Consider the following 17,566-nt stretch of genomic DNA (forward strand, 5'->3'; position numbering starts at 1 on the left):
GCGCCCCGAGGAGCGTTTTTCCACGTGTCACCACCGGGTCTGACTGAGCGCCTCCAGGAGAGAGGCCCAAGCAGGACGCGCCCAGAGGAGCCTCTTGCCAAATGTCAACACTGGGTCTGACTGAGCGCCTCCAGGAGAGAGGCCCAAGCAAGACGCGCCCCGAGGAGCGTCTTGCCACATGTCAACACTGGGTCTGACTGAGCGCCTGTCAACAATGGGTCTGACTGAGGGCCTCCAGGAGAGAAGCCCAAGCAAGACGCGCCCTGAGGAGAGTCTTGCCACATGTCAACACTGGGTCTGACAGAGGGCATCCAGGAGAGAGGCCCAAGCAATACGCGCCCCGAGGAGCGTCTTGCCACATGTCAACAATGGGTCTGACTGAGGGCCTCCAGGAGAGAAGCCAAAGCAAGAAGCGCCCCGAGGAGCTTCTTTCCACATGTCAACAATGGGTCTTACTGAGGGCCTTCATGAGAGAAGCCCAAGCAAGACGCGCCCCGAGGAGTGTCTTGCCACATGTCAACACTGTGTCTGACTGAGCGCCTCCAGGAGAGAGGCCCAAGCAAGACGCGCCCCGAGGAGCGTCTTGCCACGTGTCAACACTGGGTCTGACTTAGCGCCTCCAGGAGAGAGGCCCAAGCAAGATGCGCCCCGAGGAGCGTCTTGCCACGTGTCACCACTGGGTCTGACTGAGCTCCTCCAGGAGAGAGGCCCAAGCAAGACGCGCCGAGAGGAGCGTCTTGCCACGTGTCACCACTGGGTCTGATTGAGCACCTCCAGGAGAGAGGCCCCAGCAAGACGCGCCCCGAGGAGCGTCTTGCCTTATGTCAGCACTCGGTCTGACTGAGCGCCTCCAGGAGAGAGGCCCAAGCAAGACGCGCCCCGAGGAGCGTCTTACCACATGTCACTTCTCGGTCTAACTGAGCGCCTCCAGGAGAGAGGTCCAAGCAAGACGCGCCCCGAGGAGCGTCTTGCCAAATGTCACTACTCGGTCTGACTGAGCGCCTCAAGGAGGGAGGCCCAAGCAATACACGCCCCGAGGAGCGTCTTGACACATGTCAACACTGGGTCGGACTGAGGGCCTCCATGAGAGAAGCCCAAGCAAGACGCGCCCCGAGGAGAGTCTTGCCACATGTCAACACTCGGTCTGACAGAGGGCATTCAGGAGAGAGGCCCAAGCAATACGCGCCCCGAGGAGCGTCTTGCCACATGTCACCACTGGGTCTGAATGAGCGCCTCCAGGAAAGAGGCCCAACCAAGACGCGCCCCGAGGAGTGTCTTGCCACATGCCAACACTGGGTCTGACTGAGCGCCTCCAGGAGAGAGGCCCAAGCAAGACGCACCCCGAGGAGCGTCTTGCCACGTGTCAACACTGGGTCTGACTGAGCGCCTCCAGGAGAGAGGCCCAAGCAAGACGCGCCCCGAGGAGCGTTTTTCCACGTGTCACCACCGGGTCTGACTGAGCGCCTCCAGGAGAGAGGCCCAAGCAGGACGCGCCCAGAGGAGCCTCTTGCCAAATGTCAACACTGGGTCTGACTGAGCGCCTCCAGGAGAGAGGCCCAAGCAAGACGCGCCCCGAGGAGCGTCTTGCCACATGTCAACACTGGGTCTGACTGAGCGCCTGTCAACAATGGGTCTGACTGAGGGCCTCCAGGAGAGAAGCCCAAGCAAGACGCGCCCTGAGGAGAGTCTTGCCACATGTCAACACTGGGTCTGACAGAGGGCATCCAGGAGAGAGGCCCAAGCAATACGCGCCCCGAGGAGCGTCTTGCCACATGTCAACAATGGGTCTGACTGAGGGCCTCCAGGAGAGAAGCCAAAGCAAGAAGCGCCCCGAGGAGCTTCTTTCCACATGTCAACAATGGGTCTTACTGAGGGCCTTCATGAGAGAAGCCCAAGCAAGACGCGCCCGGAGGAGTGTCTTGCCACATGTCAACACTGTGTCTGACTGAGCTCCTCCAGGAGAGATGCCCAAGCAAGACGCGCCAAGAGCAGCGTCTTGCCACATGTCACCACTGGGTCTGATTGAGCACCTCCAGGAGAGAGGCCCCAGCAAGACGCGCCCCGAGGAGCGTCTTGCCTTATGTCAGCACTCGGTCTGACTGAGCGCCTCCAGGAGAGAGGCCCAAGCAAGACGCGCCCCGAGGAGCGTCTTGCCACATGTCACTTCTCGGTCTAACTGAGCGCCTCCAGGAGAGAGGTCCAAGCAAGACGCGCCCCGAGGAGCGTCTTGCCAAATGTCACTACTCGGTCTGACTGAGCGCCTCCAGGAGGGAGGTCCAAGCAAGACGCGCCCCGAGGAGCGTCAGGCCACATGTCACTACTCAGTCTGACTGAGCGCCTCCAGGAGAGAGGCCCAAGCAAGACGCGCCCCGAGGAGCGTCTTGCCACATGTCAGCACTGGGTCTGACTGAGCGCCTCCAGGAGAGAGGCCCAAGCAAGACACGCCCCGAGGAGCGTCTTGACACATGTCAACACTGGGTCGGACTGAGGGCCTCCATGAGAGAAGCCCAAGCAAGACGCGCCCCGAGGAGAGTCTTGCCACATGTCAACACTCGGTCTGACAGAGGGCATTCAGGAGAGAGGCCCAAGCAATATGGCCCCGAGGAGCGTCTTGCCACATGTCACCACTGGGTCTGAATGAGCGCCTCCAGGAAAGAGGCCCAACCAAGACGCGCCCCGAGGAGTGTCTTGCCACATGCCAACACTGGGTCTGACTGAGCGCCTCCAGGAGAGAGGCCCAAGCAAGACGCGCCCCGAGGAGCGTCTTGCCACGTGTCAACACTGGGTCTGACTGAGCGCCTCCAGGAGAGAGGCCCAAGCAAGACGCGCCCCGAGGAGCGTCTTTCCACGTGTCACCACCGGGTCTGACTGAGCGCCTCCAGGAGAGAGGCCCAAGCAAGACGCGCCCAGAGGAGCCTCTTGCCAAATGTCAACACTGGGTCTGACTGAGCGCCTCCAGGAGAGAGGCCCAAGCAAGACGCGCCCCGAGGAGCGTCTTGCCACATGTCAACACTGGGTCTGACTGAGCGCCTGTCAACAATGGGTCTGACTGAGGGCCTCCAGGAGAGAGGCCCAAGCAAGATGCGCCGGGAGGAGCGTCTTGCCACATGTCAACACTGGGTCTGACAGAGGGCCTCCAGGAGAGAGGCCCAAGCAAGACGCGCCCCGAGGAGCGTCTTGCCACATGTCACCTCTGGTTCTGACTGAGCGCCTCCAGGAGAGAGGCCCAAGCAAGATGAGCCCTGAGGAGCGTCTTGCCACATGTCACCTCTGGTTCTGACTGAGCGCCTCCAGGAGAGAGGCCCAAGCAAGACGCGCCCCGAGGAGCGTCTTGTCACATGTCAACACTGGGTCTTTCTGAGCGCCTCCAGGAGAGAAGCCCAAGCAAGACGCGCCCCGAGGAGCGTCTTGCCACATGTCAGCACTCGGTCTGACTGAGCACCTCCAGGAGAGAGGCCCAAGCAAGACGCGCCCCGAGGAGCGTCTTGCCACATGTCAACAATGGGTCTGACTGAGGGCCTCCAGGAGAGAAGCCCAAGCAACACGCGGCCCGAGGAGCGTCTTGCCACATGTCAGCACTCGGTCTGACTGAGCGCCTCCAGGAGAGAGGCCCAAGCAAGACGTGCCCCGAGGAGCGTCTTGCCACATGTCAACAATGGGTCTGACTGAGGGCCTCCAGGAGAGAAGCCCAAGCAAGACGCGCCCCGAGGAGCGTCTTGCCACATGTCACCACTTGGTCTGACTGAGCGCCTCCAGGAGAGAGGCCCAAGCAAGACGCGCCCCGAGGAGTGTCTTGCCACATGTCAACAATGGGTCTGACTGAGGGCCTCCAGGAGAGAGGCCCAAGCAAGATGCGCCGGGAGGAGCGTCTTGCCACATGTCAACACTGGGTCTGACAGAGGGCCTCCAGGAGAGAGGCCCAAGCAAGACGCGCCCCGAGGAGCGTCTTGCCACATGTCACCTCTGGTTCTGACTGAGCGCCTCCAGGAGAGAGGCCCAAGCAAGACGCGCCCCGAGGAGCGTCTTGACACATGTCACCACTGGGTCTGACTGAGCGCCTCCAGGAGAGAGGCCCAAGCAAGACGCGCCCCGAGGAGCGTCAGGCCACATGTCACTACTCAGTCTGACTGAGTTCTCCAGGAAAGAGGCCCAAGCAGGACGCGCCCCGAGGAGCGTCTTGCCACATGTCAGCACTGGGTCTGACTGAGCGCCTCCAGGAGAGAGGCCCCAGCAAGACGTGCCCCGAGGAGCGTCTTGCCTTATGTCAGCACTCGGTCTGACTGAGCGCCTCCAGGAGAGAGGCCCAAGCAAGACGCGCCCCGAGGAGCGTCTTGGCACATGTCACCTCTGGTTCTGACTGAGCGCCTCCAGGAGAGAGGCCCAAGCAAGACGCGCCCCGAGGAGCGTCTTGTCACATGTCAACACTGGGTCTTTCTGAGCGCCTCCAGGAGAGAAGCCCAAGCAAGACGCGCCCCGAGGAGCGTCTTGCCACATGTCAGCACTCGGTCTGACTGAGCACCTCCAGGAGAGAGGCCCAAGCAAGATGCGCCCCGAGGAGCTTCTTGACACATGTCAACAATGGGTCTGACTGAGGGCCTCCAGGAGAGAAGCCCAAGCAACACGCGGCCCGAGGAGCGTCTTGCCTCATGTCAACACTGGGTCTGACTGAGCGCCTCCAGGAGAGAGGCCCAAGCAAGACACGCCCCGAGGAGCGTCTTGACACATGTCAACACTGGGTCTGACTGAGGGCATCCATGAGAGAAGCCCAAGCAAGACGCGCCCCGAGGAGAGTCTTGCCACATGTCAACACTCGGTCTGACAGAGGGCATTCAGGAGAGAGGCCCAATCAATACGCGCCCCGAGGAGCGTCTTGCCACATGTCAACACTGGGTCTGAATGAGCGCCTCCAGGAGAGAGGCCCAAGCAAGACGCGCCCCGAGGAGCGTCTTGCCACATGTCAGCACTCGGTCTGACTGAGCGCCTCCAGGAGAGAGGCCCAAGCAAGACGCGCCCCGAGGAGCGTCTTGCCACATGTCAACAATGGGTCTGACTGAGGGCCTCCAGGAGAGAGGCCCAAGCAAGATGCGCCGGGAGGAGCGTCTTGCCACATGTCAACACTGGGTCTGACAGAGGGCCTCCTGGAGAGAGGCCCAAGCAAGACGCGCCCCGAGGAGCGTCTTGCAACATGTCACCTCTGGTTCTGACTGAGCGCCTCCAGGAGAGAGGCCCAAGCAAGACACGCCCCGAGGAGCGTCTTGACACATGTCAACACTGGGTCTGTCTGAGCGCCTCCAGGAGAGAAGCCCAAGCAAGACGCGCCCCGAGGAGCGTCTTGCCACATGTCAACAATGGGTCTGACTGAGGCCTCCAGGAGAGAAGCCCAAGCAAGACGCGCCCCGAGGAGCGTCTTGACACATGTCAACACTGGGTCTGACAGAGGGCCTCCAGGAGAGAGGCCCAAGCAAGACGCGCCCCGAGGAGTGTCTTGCCACATGTCACCAATGGGTCTGACTGAGCGCCTCCAGGAGAGAGGCCCAAGCAAGACGCGCCCCGAGGAGCGTCAGGCCACATGTCACTACTCAGTCTGACTGAGTTCTCCAGGAAAGAGGCCCAAGCAGGACGCGCCCCGAGGAGCGTCTTGCCACATGTCAGCACTGGGTCTGACTGAGCGCCTCCAGGAGAGAGGCCCCAGCAAGACGTGCCCCGAGGAGCGTCTTGCCTTATGTCAGCACTCGGTCTGACTGAGCGCCTCCAGGAGAGAGGCCCAAGCAAGACGCGCCCCGAGGAGCGTCTTGGCACATGTCACCTCTGGTTCTGACTGAGCGCCTCCAGGAGAGAGGCCCAAGCAAGACGCGCCCCGAGGAGCGTCTTGTCACATGTCAACACTGGGTCTTTCTGAGCGCCTCCAGGAGAGAAGCCCAAGCAAGACGCGCCCCGAGGAGCGTCTTGCCACATGTCAGCACTCGGTCTGACTGAGCACCTCCAGGAGAGAGGCCCAAGCAAGACGCGCCCCGAGGAGCTTCTTGACACATGTCAACAATGGGTCTGACTGAGGGCCTCCAGGAGAGAAGCCCAAGCAACACGCGGCCCGAGGAGCGTCTTGCCTCATGTCAACACTGGGTCTGACTGAGCGCCTCCAGGAGAGAGGCCCAAGCAAGACACGCCCCGAGGAGCGTCTTGACACATGTCAACACTGGGTCTGACTGAGGGCATCCATGAGAGAAGCCCAAGCAAGACGCGCCCCGAGGAGAGTCTTGCCACATGTCAACACTCGGTCTGACAGAGGGCATTCAGGAGAGAGGCCCAATCAATACGCGCCCCGAGGAGCGTCTTGCCACATGTCAACACTGGGTCTGAATGAGCGCCTCCAGGAGAGAGGCCCAAGCAAGACGCGCCCCGAGGAGCGTCTTGCCACATGTCAGCACTCGGTCTGACTGAGCGCCTCCAGGAGAGAGGCCCAAGCAAGACGCGCCCCGAGGAGCGTCTTGCCACATGTCAACAATGGGTCTGACTGAGGGCCTCCAGGAGAGAGGCCCAAGCAAGATGCGCCGGGAGGAGCGTCTTGCCACATGTCAACACTGGGTCTGACAGAGGGCCTCCTGGAGAGAGGCCCAAGCAAGACGCGCCCCGAGGAGCGTCTTGCAACATGTCACCTCTGGTTCTGACTGAGCGCCTCCAGGAGAGAGGCCCAAGCAAGACACGCCCCGAGGAGCGTCTTGACACATGTCAACACTGGGTCTGTCTGAGCGCCTCCAGGAGAGAAGCCCAAGCAAGACGCGCCCCGAGGAGCGTCTTGCCACATGTCAACAATGGGTCTGACTGAGGCCTCCAGGAGAGAAGCCCAAGCAAGACGCGCCCCGAGGAGCGTCTTGACACATGTCAACACTGGGTCTGACAGAGGGCCTCCAGGAGAGAGGCCCAAGCAAGACGCGCCCCGAGGAGTGTCTTGCCACATGTCACCACTGGGTCTGACTGAGCGCCTCCAGGAGAGAGGCCCAAGCAAGACGCGCCCCGAGGAGCGTCAGGCCACATGTCACTACTCAGTCTGACTGAGCGCCTCCAGAAGAGAGGCCCAAGCAGGACGCGCCCCGAGGAGCGTCTTGCCACATGTCAGCACTGGGTCTGACTGAGCGCCTCCAGGAGAGAGGCCCCAGCAAGACGCGCCCCGAGGAGCGTCTTGCCTTATGTCAGCACTCGGTCTGACTGAGCGCCTCCAGGAGAGAGGCCCAAGCAAGATGCGCCCCGAGGAGCGTCTTGCCACATGTCAACAATGGGTCTGACTGAGGGCCTCCAGGAGAGAGGCCCAAGCAAGATGCGCCCGGAGGAGCGTCTTGCCACATGTCACCTCTGGTTCTGACTGAGCGCCTCCAGGAGAGAGGCCCAAGCAAGACGTGCCCCGAGGAGCGTCTTGCCACATGTCACCACTTGGTCTGACTGAGCGCCTCCAGGAGAGAGGCCCAAGCAAGACGCGCCCCGAGGAGCGTCTTGCCACATGTCAACAATGGGTCTGACTGAGGGCCTCCAGGAGAGAGGCCCAAGCAAGATGCGCCGGGAGGAGCGTCTTGCCACATGTCAACACTGGGTCTGACAGAGGGCCTCCAGGAGAGAGGCCCAAGCAAGACGCGCCCCGAGGAGCGTCTTGCCACATGTCACCTCTGGTTCTGACTGAGCGCCTCCAGGAGAGAGGCCCAAGCAAGACGCGCCCCGAGGAGCGTCTTGTCACATGTCAACACTGGGTCTGTCTGAGCGCCTCCAGGAGAGAAGCCCAAGCAAGACGCGCCCCGAGGAGCGTCAGGCCACATGTCACTACTCAGTCTGACTGACCGCCTCCAGGAGAGAGGCCCAAGCAGGACGCGCCCCGAGGAGCGTCTTGCCACATGTCAGCACTGGGTCTGACTGAGCGCCTCCAGGAGAGAGGCCCCAGCAAGACGCGCCCCGAGGAGCGTCTTGCCTTATGTCAGCACTCGGTCTGACTGAGCGCCTCCAGGAGAGAGGCCCAAGCAAGACGCGCCCCGAGGAGCGTCTTGCCACATGTCAACAATGGGTCTGACTGAGGGCCTCCAGGAGAGAGGCCCAAGCAAGATGCGCCCGGAGGAGCGTCTTGCCACATGTCACCTCTGGTTCTGACTGAGCGCCTCCAGGAGAGAGGCCCAAGCAAGACGCGCCCCGAGGAGCGTCTTGTCACATGTCAACACTGGGTCTTTCTGAGCGCCTCAAGGAGAGAAGCCCAAGCAAGACGCGCCCCGAGGAGCGTCTTGCCACATGTCAGCACTCGGTCTGACTGAGCACCTCCAGGAGAGAGGCCCAAGCAAGACGCGCCCCGAGGAGCGTCTTGCCACATGTCAACAATGGGTCTGACTGAGGGCCCCCAGGAGAGAAGCGAAAGCAACACGCGGCCCGAGGAGCGTCTTGCCACATGTCAGCACTCGGTCTGACTGAGCGCCTCCAGGAGAGAGGCCCAAGCAAGACGCGCCCCGAGGAGCGTCTTGCCACATGTCAACAGTGGGTCTGACTGAGGGCCTCCAGGAGAGAAGCCCAAGCAAGACGCGCCCCGAGGAGCGTCTTGACACATGTCAACACTGGGTCTGACAGAGGGCCTCCAGGAGAGAGGCCCAAGCAAGACGCGCCCCGAGGAGTGTCTTGCCACATGTCACCACTGGGTCTGACTGAGCGCCTCCAGGAGAGAGGCCCAAGCAAGACGCACCCCGAGGAGCGTCAGGCCACATGTCACTACTCAGTCTGACTGAGCGCCTCCAGAAGAGAGGCCCAAGCAGGACGCGCCCCGAGGAGCGTCTTGCCACATGTCAGCACTGGGTCTGACTGAGCGCCTCCAGGAGAGAGGCCCCAGCAAGACGCGCCCCGAGGAGCGTCTTGCCTTATGTCAGCACTCGGTCTGACTGAGCGCCTCCAGGAGAGAGGCCCAAGCAAGATGCGCCCCGAGGAGCGTCTTGCCACATGTCAACAATGGGTCTGACTGAGGGCCTCCAGGAGAGAGGCCCAAGCAAGATGCGCCCGGAGGAGCGTCTTGCCACATGTCACCTCTGGTTCTGACAGAGGGCCTCCAGGAGAGAGGCCCAAGCAAGACGTGCCCCGAGGAGCGTCTTGTCACATGTCAACACTGGGTCTTTCTGAGCGCCTCCAGGAGAGAAGCCCAAGCAAGACGCGCCCCGAGGAGCGTCTTGCCACATGTCAACAATGGGTCTGACTGAGGGCCTCCAGGAGAGAAGCCCAAGCAAGACGCGCCCCGAGGAGCGTCTTGACACATGTCAACACTGGGTCTGACAGAGGGCCTCCAGGAGAGAGGCCCAAGCAAGACGCGTCCCGAGGAGTGTCTTGCCACATGTCACCACTGGGTCTGACTGAGCGCCTCCAGGAGAGAGGCCCAAGCAAGACGCGCCCCGAGGAGCGTCAGGCCACATGTCACTACTCAGTCTGACTGAGCGCCTCCAGGAGAGAGGCCCAAGCAGGACGCGCCCCGAGGAGCGTCTTGCCACATGTCAGCACTGGGTCTGACTGAGCGCCTCCAGGAGAGAGGCCCAAGCAAGACGCGCCCCGAGGAGCGTCTTGCCACATGTCAACAATGGGTCTGACTGAGGGCCTCCAGGAGAGAGGCCCAAGCAAGATGCGCCCGGAGGAGCGTCTTGCCACATGTCACCTCTGGTTCTGACTGAGCGCCTCCAGGAGAGAGGCCCAAGCAAGACGCGCCCCGAGGAGCGTCTTGTCACATGTCAACACTGGGTATTTCTGAGCGCCTCCAGGAGAGAAGCCCAAGCAAGACGCGCCCCGAGGAGCGTCTTGCCACATGTCAGCACTCGGTCTGACTGAGCACCTCCAGGAGAGATGCCCAAGCAAGACGCGCCCCGAGGAGCGTCTTGCCACATGTCAACAATGGGTCTGACTGAGGGCCCCCAGGAAAGAAGCCCAAGCAACACGCGGCCTGAGGAGCGTCTTGCCACATGTCAGCACTCGGTCTGACTGAGCGCCTCCTGGAGAGAGGCCCAAGCATGGCGCGCCCCGAGGAGCGTCTTGCCACATGTCAACAATGGGTCTGACTGAGGGACTCCAGGAGAGAAGCCCAAGCAAGACGCACCCCGAGGAGCGTCTTGACACATGTCAACACTGGGTCTGACAGAGGGCCTCCAGGAGAGAGGCCCAAGCAAGACGCGCCCCGAAGAGTGTCTTGCCACATGTCAACAATGGGTCTCACTGAGGGCCTCCAGGAGAGAAGCCCAAGCAAGACGCGCCCAGAGAAGCGTCTTGCCACATGTCAACACTGGGTCTGACTGAGCACCTCCAGGAGAGAGGCCCAAGCAAGACGCGCCCCGAGGAGTGTCTTGCCACATGTCACCACTGGGTCTGACTGAGCGCCTCCAGGAGAGAGGCCCAAGCAAGACGCGCCCCGAGGAGCGTCAGGCCACATGTCACTACTCAGTCTGACTGAGCGCCTCCAGGAGAGAGGCCCAAGCAGGACGCGCCCGAGGAGCGTCTTGCCACATGTCAGCACTGGGTCTGACTGAGCGCCTCCAGGAGAGAGGCCCAAGCAAGACGCGCCCCGAGGAGCGTCTTGCCTTATGTCAGCACTCGGTCTGACTGAGCGCCTCCAGGAGAGAGGCCCAAGCAAGACGCGCCCAGAGGAGCGTCTTACCACATGTCAACAATGGGTCTGACTGAGGGCCTCCAGGAGAGAGGCCCAAGCAAGATGCGCCCCGCGGAGCGTCTTGCCACATGTCAACACTGGGTCTGACTGAGCGCCTCGAGGAGAGAGGCCCGAGGAGCGTCTTGCCACATGTCACCTCTGGGTCTGACTGAGCGCCTCCAGGAGAGAGGCGCAAGCAAGAAACGCCCGAGGAGCGTCTTGACACATGTCAACACTGGGTCTGACTGAGCGCCTCCAGGAGAGAGGCCCAAGCAAGAAGCGCCCCGAGGAGCGTCTTGCCACATGTCAACAATGGGTCTGACTGAGGGCCTCCAGGAGAGAAGCCCAAGCAAGACGCGCCCCGCGGAGCGTCTTGCCACATGTCAACACTGGGTCTGACTGAGGGCCTCCAGGAGAGAAGCCCAAGCAAGATGCACCCCGAGGAGCGTCTTGCCACATGTCAGCACTCGGTCTGACTGAGCGCCTCCAGGAGAGAGGCCAAAGCAAGACGCGCCCCGAGGAGCGTCTTGCCACATGTCTACACTGGGTCTGACTGAGCGCCTCCAGGAGAGAGGCCCAAGCAAGACGTGCCCCGAGGAGCATCTTGCCACATGTCAACACTGGGTCTGACTGAGTGCCTCCATGAGAGAAGCCCCAGCAAGACGCGCCCCGAGGAGCGTCTTGCCACATGTCAACACTGGGTCTGACTGAGCACCTCCAGGAGAGAGGCCCAAGCAAGACGCGCCCCGAGGAGCGTCTTGCCACATGTCAACACTGGGTCTGACTGAGCGCCTCGAGGAGAGAGGCCCGAGGAGCGTCTTGCCACATGTCACCTCTGGGTCTGACTGAGCGCCTCCAGGAGAGAGGCGCAAGCAAGAAACGCCCGAGGAGCGTCTTGACACATGTCAACACTGGGTCTGACTGAGCGCCTCCAGGAGAGAGGCCCAAGCAAGAAGCGCCCCGAGGAGCGTCTTGCCACATGTCAACAATGGGTCTGACTGAGGGCCTCCAGGAGAGAAGCCCAAGCAAGACGCGCCCCGCGGAGCGTCTTGCCACATGTCAACACTGGGTCTAATTGAGCGCCTCCAGGAGAGAGGCCCAAGCAAGACGCGCCCCGAGGAGCGTCTTGCCACATGTCACTACTCGGTCTGACTGAGCGCCTCCAGGAGAAAGGTCCAAGCAACACACGCCCCGAGGAGCGTCTTGCCACATGTCAACACTGGGTCTGACTGAGGGCCTCCATGAGAGAAGCCCAAGCAAGACGCGCCCCGAGGAGAGTCTTGCCACATGTCAACACTCTGTCTGACAGAGGGCATCCAGGAGAGAGGCCCAAGCAATACGCGCCCCGAGGAGCGTCTTGCCACATGTCACCACTGGGTCTGACTGAGCACCTCCAGGAGAGAGACCCAACCAAGACGCGCCCTGAGGAGCGTCTTGCCACATGCCAACACTGGGTCTGACAGAGGGCCTCCAGGAGAGAGGCCCAAGCAAGACGCGCCCCAAGGAGTGTCTTGCCACATGTCACCACTGGGTCTGACTGAGCGCCTCCAGGAGAGAGGCCCAAGCAAGATGCGCCCCAAGGAGCGTCTTGTCACATGTCAAAACTGGGTCTTTCTGAGCGCCTCCAGGAGAGAAGCCCAAGCAAGACGCGCCCCGAGTAGCGTCTTGCCACATGTCAACACTGGGTCTGAGGGCCTCCAGGAGAGAAGCCCAAGCAAGATGCACCCCGAGGAGCGTCTTGCCACATGTCAGCACTCGGTCTGACTGAGCGCCTCCAGGAGAGAGGCCCAAGCAAGACGCGCCCCGAGGAGCGTCTTGCCACATGTCTACACTGGGTCTGACTGAGCGCCTCCAGGAGAGAGGCCCAAGCAAGACGTGCCCCGAGGAGCATCTTGCCACATGTCAACACTGGGTCTGACTGAGTGCCTCCATGAGAGAAGCCCCAGCAAGACGCGCCCCGAGGAGCGTCTTGCCACATGTCAACACTGGGTCTGACTGAGCACCTCCAGGAGAGAGGCCCAAGCAAGACGCGCCCCGAGGAGCGTCTTGCCACATGTCAACACTGGGTCTGAATGAGCGCCTCGAGGAGAGAGGCCCGAGGAGCGTCTTGCCACATGTCACCTCTGGGTCTGACTGAGCGCCTCCAGGAGAGAGGCGCAAGCAAGAAACGCCCGAGGAGCGTCTTGACACATGTCAACACTGGGTCTGACTGAGCGCCTCCAGGAGAGAGGCCCAAGCAAGAAGCGCCCCGAGGAGCGTCTTGACACATGTCAACACTGGGTCTGACTGAGCGCCTCCAGGAGAGAGGCCCAAGCAAGAAGCGCCCCGAGGAGCGTCTTGCCACATGTCAACAATGGGTCTGACTGAGCGCCTCCAGGAGAGAGGCCCAAGCAAGACGCGCCCCGAGGAGCGTCAGGCCACATGTCACTACTCAGTCTGACTGAGCGCCTCCAGGAGAGAGGCCCAAGCAAGAAGCGCCCCGAGGAGCGTCTTGCCACATGTCAACAATGGGTCTGACTGAGGGCCTCCAGGAGAGAAGCCCAAGCAAGACGCGCCCCGCGGAGCGTCTTGCCACATGTCAACACTGGGTCTGACTGAGGGCCTCCAGGAGAGAAGCCCAAGCAAGATGCACCCCGAGGAGCGTCTTGCCACATGTCAGCACTCGGTCTGACTGAGCGCCTCCAGGAGAGAGGCCCAAGCAAGACGCGCCCCGAGGAGCGTCTTGCCACATGTCTACACTGGGTCTGACTGAGCGCCTCCAGGAGAGAGGCCCAAGCAAGACGTGCCCCGAGGAGCATCTTGCCACATGTCAACACTGGGTCTGACTGAGTGCCTCCATGAGAGAAGCCCCAGCAAGACGCGCCCCGAGGAGCGTCTTGCCACATGTCAACACTGGGTCTGACTGAGCACCTCCAGGAGAGAGGCCCAAGCAAGACGCGCCCCGAGGAGCGTCTTGCCACATGTCAACACTGGGTCTGACTGAGCGCCTCGAGGAGAGAGGCCCGAGGAGCGTCTTGCCACATGTCACCTCTGGGTCTGACTGAGCGCCTCCAGGAGAGAGGCGCAAGCAAGAAACGCCCGAGGAGCGTCTTGACACATGTCAACACTGGGTCTGACTGAGCGCCTCCAGGAGAGAGGCCCAAGCAAGAAGCGCCTCGAGGAGCGTCTTGCCACATGTCAACAATGGGTCTGACTGAGGGCCTCCAGGAGAGAAGCCCAAGCAAGACGCGCCCCGCGGAGCGTCTTGCCACATGTCAACACTGGGTCTAATTGAGCGCCTCCAGGAGAGAGGCCCAAGCAAGACGCGCCCCGAGGAGCGTCTTGCCACATGTCACTACTCGGTCTGACTGAGCGCCTCCAGGAGAGAGGTCCAAGCAACACACGCCCCGAGGAGCGTCTTGCCACATGTCAACACTGGGTCTGACTGAGGGCCTCCATGAGAGAAGCCCAAGCAAGACGCGCCCCGAGGAGAGTCTTGCCACATGTCAACACTCTGTCTGACAGAGGGCATCCAGGAGAGAGGCCAAAGCAATACGCGCCCCGAGGAGCGTCTTGCCACATGTCACCACTGGGTCTGACTGAGCGCCTCCAGGAGAGAGACCCAACCAAGACGCGCCCTGAGGAGCGTCTTGCCACATGCCAACACTGGGTCTGACAGAGGGCCTCCAGGAGAGAGGCCCAAGCAAGACGCGCCCCAAGGAGTGTCTTGCCACATGTCACCACTGGGTCTGACTGAGCGCCTCCAGGAGAGAGGCCCAAGCAAGATGCGCCCCAAGGAGCGTCTTGTCACATGTCAACACTGGGTCTTTCTGAGCGCCTCCAGGAGAGAAGCCCAAGCAAGACGCGCCCCGAGTAGCGTCTTGCCACATGTCAACACTGGGTCTGACTGAGGGCCTCCAGGAGAGAAGCTCAAGCAAGATGCACCCCGAGGAGCGTCTTGCCACATGTCAGCACTCGGTCTGACTGAGCGCCTCCAGGAGAGAGGCCCAAGCAAGACGCGCCCCGAGGAGCGTCTTGCCACATGTCTACACAGGGTCTGACTGAGCGCCTCCAGGAGAGAGGCCCAAGCAAGACGTGCCCCGAGGAGCATCTTGCCACATGTCAACACTGGGTCTGACTGAGTGCCTCCATGAGAGAAGCCCCAGCAAGACGCGCCCCGAGTAGCGTCTTGCCACATGTCAACACTGGGTCTGACTGAGCACCTCCAGGAGAGAGGCCCAAGCAAGACGCGCCCCGAGGAGCGTCTTGCCACATGTCAACACTGGGTCTGACTGAGCGCCTCGAGGAGAGAGGCCCGAGGAGCGTCTTGCCACATGTCACCTCTGGGTCTGACTGAGCGCCTCCAGGAGAGAGGCGCAAGCAAGAAACGCCCGAGGAGCGTCTTGCCACATGCCAACACTGGGTCTGACAGAGGGCCTCCAGGAGAGAGGCCCAAGCAAGACGCGCCCCAAGGAGTGTCTTGCCACATGTCACCACTGGGTCTGACTGAGCGCCTCCAGGAGAGAGGCCCAAGCAAGATGCGCCCCAAGGAGCGTCTTGTCACATGTCAAAACTGGGTCTTTCTGAGCGCCTCCAGGAGAGAAGCCCAAGCAAGACGCGCCCCGAGTAGCGTCTTGCCACATGTCAACACTGGGTCTGAGGGCCTCCAGGAGAGAAGCCCAAGCAAGATGCACCCCGAGGAGCGTCTTGCCACATGTCAGCACTCGGTCTGACTGAGCGCCTCCAGGAGAGAGGCCCAAGCAAGACGCGCCCCGAGGAGCGTCTTGCCACATGTCTACACTGGGTCTGACTGAGCGCCTCCAGGAGAGAGGCCCAAGCAAGACGTGCCCCGAGGAGCATCTTGCCACATGTCAACACTGGGTCTGACTGAGTGCCTCCATGAGAGAAGCCCCAGCAAGACGCGCCCCGAGGAGCGTCTTGCCACATGTCAACACTGGGTCTGACTGAGCACCTCCAGGAGAGAGGCCCAAGCAAGACGCGCCCCGAGGAGCGTCTTGCCACATGTCAACACTGGGTCTGAATGAGCGCCTCGAGGAGAGAGGCCCGAGGAGCGTCTTGCCACATGTCACCTCTGGGTCTGACTGAGCGCCTCCAGGAGAGAGGCGCAAGCAAGAAACGCCCGAGGAGCGTCTTGACACATGTCAACACTGGGTCTGACTGAGCGCCTCCAGGAGAGAGGCCCAAGCAAGAAGCGCCCCGAGGAGCGTCTTGACACATGTCAACACTGGGTCTGACTGAGCGCCTCCAGGAGAGAGGCCCAAGCAAGAAGCGCCCCGAGGAGCGTCTTGCCACATGTCAACAATGGGTCTGACTGAGCGCCTCCAGGAGAGAGGCCCAAGCAAGACGCGCCCCGAGGAGCGTCAGGCCACATGTCACTACTCAGTCTGACTGAGCGCCTCCAGGAGAGAGGCCCAAGCAAGAAGCGCCCCGAGGAGCGTCTTGCCACATGTCAACAATGGGTCTGACTGAGGGCCTCCAGGAGAGAAGCCCAAGCAAGACGCGCCCCGCGGAGCGTCTTGCCACATGTCAACACTGGGTCTGACTGAGGGCCTCCAGGAGAGAAGCCCAAGCAAGATGCACCCCGAGGAGCGTCTTGCCACATGTCAGCACTCGGTCTGACTGAGCGCCTCCAGGAGAGAGGCCCAAGCAAGACGCGCCCCGAGGAGCGTCTTGCCACATGTCTACACTGGGTCTGACTGAGCGCCTCCAGGAGAGAGGCCCAAGCAAGACGTGCCCCGAGGAGCATCTTGCCACATGTCAACACTGGGTCTGACTGAGTGCCTCCATGAGAGAAGCCCCAGCAAGACGCGCCCCGAGGAGCGTCTTGCCACATGTCAACACTGGGTCTGACTGAGCACCTCCAGGAGAGAGGCCCAAGCAAGACGCGCCCCGAGGAGCGTCTTGCCACATGTCAACACTGGGTCTGACTGAGCGCCTCGAGGAGAGAGGCCCGAGGAGCGTCTTGCCACATGTCACCTCTGGGTCTGACTGAGCGCCTCCAGGAGAGAGGCGCAAGCAAGAAACGCCCGAGGAGCGTCTTGACACATGTCAACACTGGGTCTGACTGAGCGCCTCCAGGAGAGAGGCCCAAGCAAGAAGCGCCTCGAGGAGCGTCTTGCCACATGTCAACAATGGGTCTGACTGAGGGCCTCCAGGAGAGAAGCCCAAGCAAGACGCGCCCCGCGGAGCGTCTTGCCACATGTCAACACTGGGTCTAATTGAGCGCCTCCAGGAGAGAGGCCCAAGCAAGACGCGCCCCGAGGAGCGTCTTGCCACATGTCACTACTCGGTCTGACTGAGCGCCTCCAGGAGAGAGGTCCAAGCAACACACGCCCCGAGGAGCGTCTTGCCACATGTCAACACTGGGTCTGACTGAGGGCCTCCATGAGAGAAGCCCAAGCAAGACGCGCCCCGAGGAGAGTCTTGCCACATGTCAACACTCTGTCTGACAGAGGGCATCCAGGAGAGAGGCCAAAGCAATACGCGCCCCGAGGAGCGTCTTGCCACATGTCACCACTGGGTCTGACTGAGCGCCTCCAGGAGAGAGACCCAACCAAGACGCGCCCTGAGGAGCGTCTTGCCACATGCCAACACTGGGTCTGACAGAGGGCCTCCAGGAGAGAGGCCCAAGCAAGACGCGCCCCAAGGAGTGTCTTGCCACATGTCACCACTGGGTCTGACTGAGCGCCTCCAGGAGAGAGGCCCAAGCAAGATGCGCCCCAAGGAGCGTCTTGTCACATGTCAACACTGGGTCTTTCTGAGAGCCTCCAGGAGAGAAGCCCAAGCAAGACGCGCCCCGAGTAGCGTCTTGCCACATGTCAACACTGGGTCTGACTGAGGGCCTCCAGGAGAGAAGCTCAAGCAAGATGCACCCCGAGGAGCGTCTTGCCACATGTCAGCACTCGGTCTGACTGAGCGCCTCCAGGAGAG

Source organism: Nothobranchius furzeri, chromosome 15 (genome assembly GCF_043380555.1).
Source record: "Nothobranchius furzeri strain GRZ-AD chromosome 15, NfurGRZ-RIMD1, whole genome shotgun sequence".
NCBI lineage: Eukaryota > Metazoa > Chordata > Actinopteri > Cyprinodontiformes > Nothobranchiidae > Nothobranchius > Nothobranchius furzeri.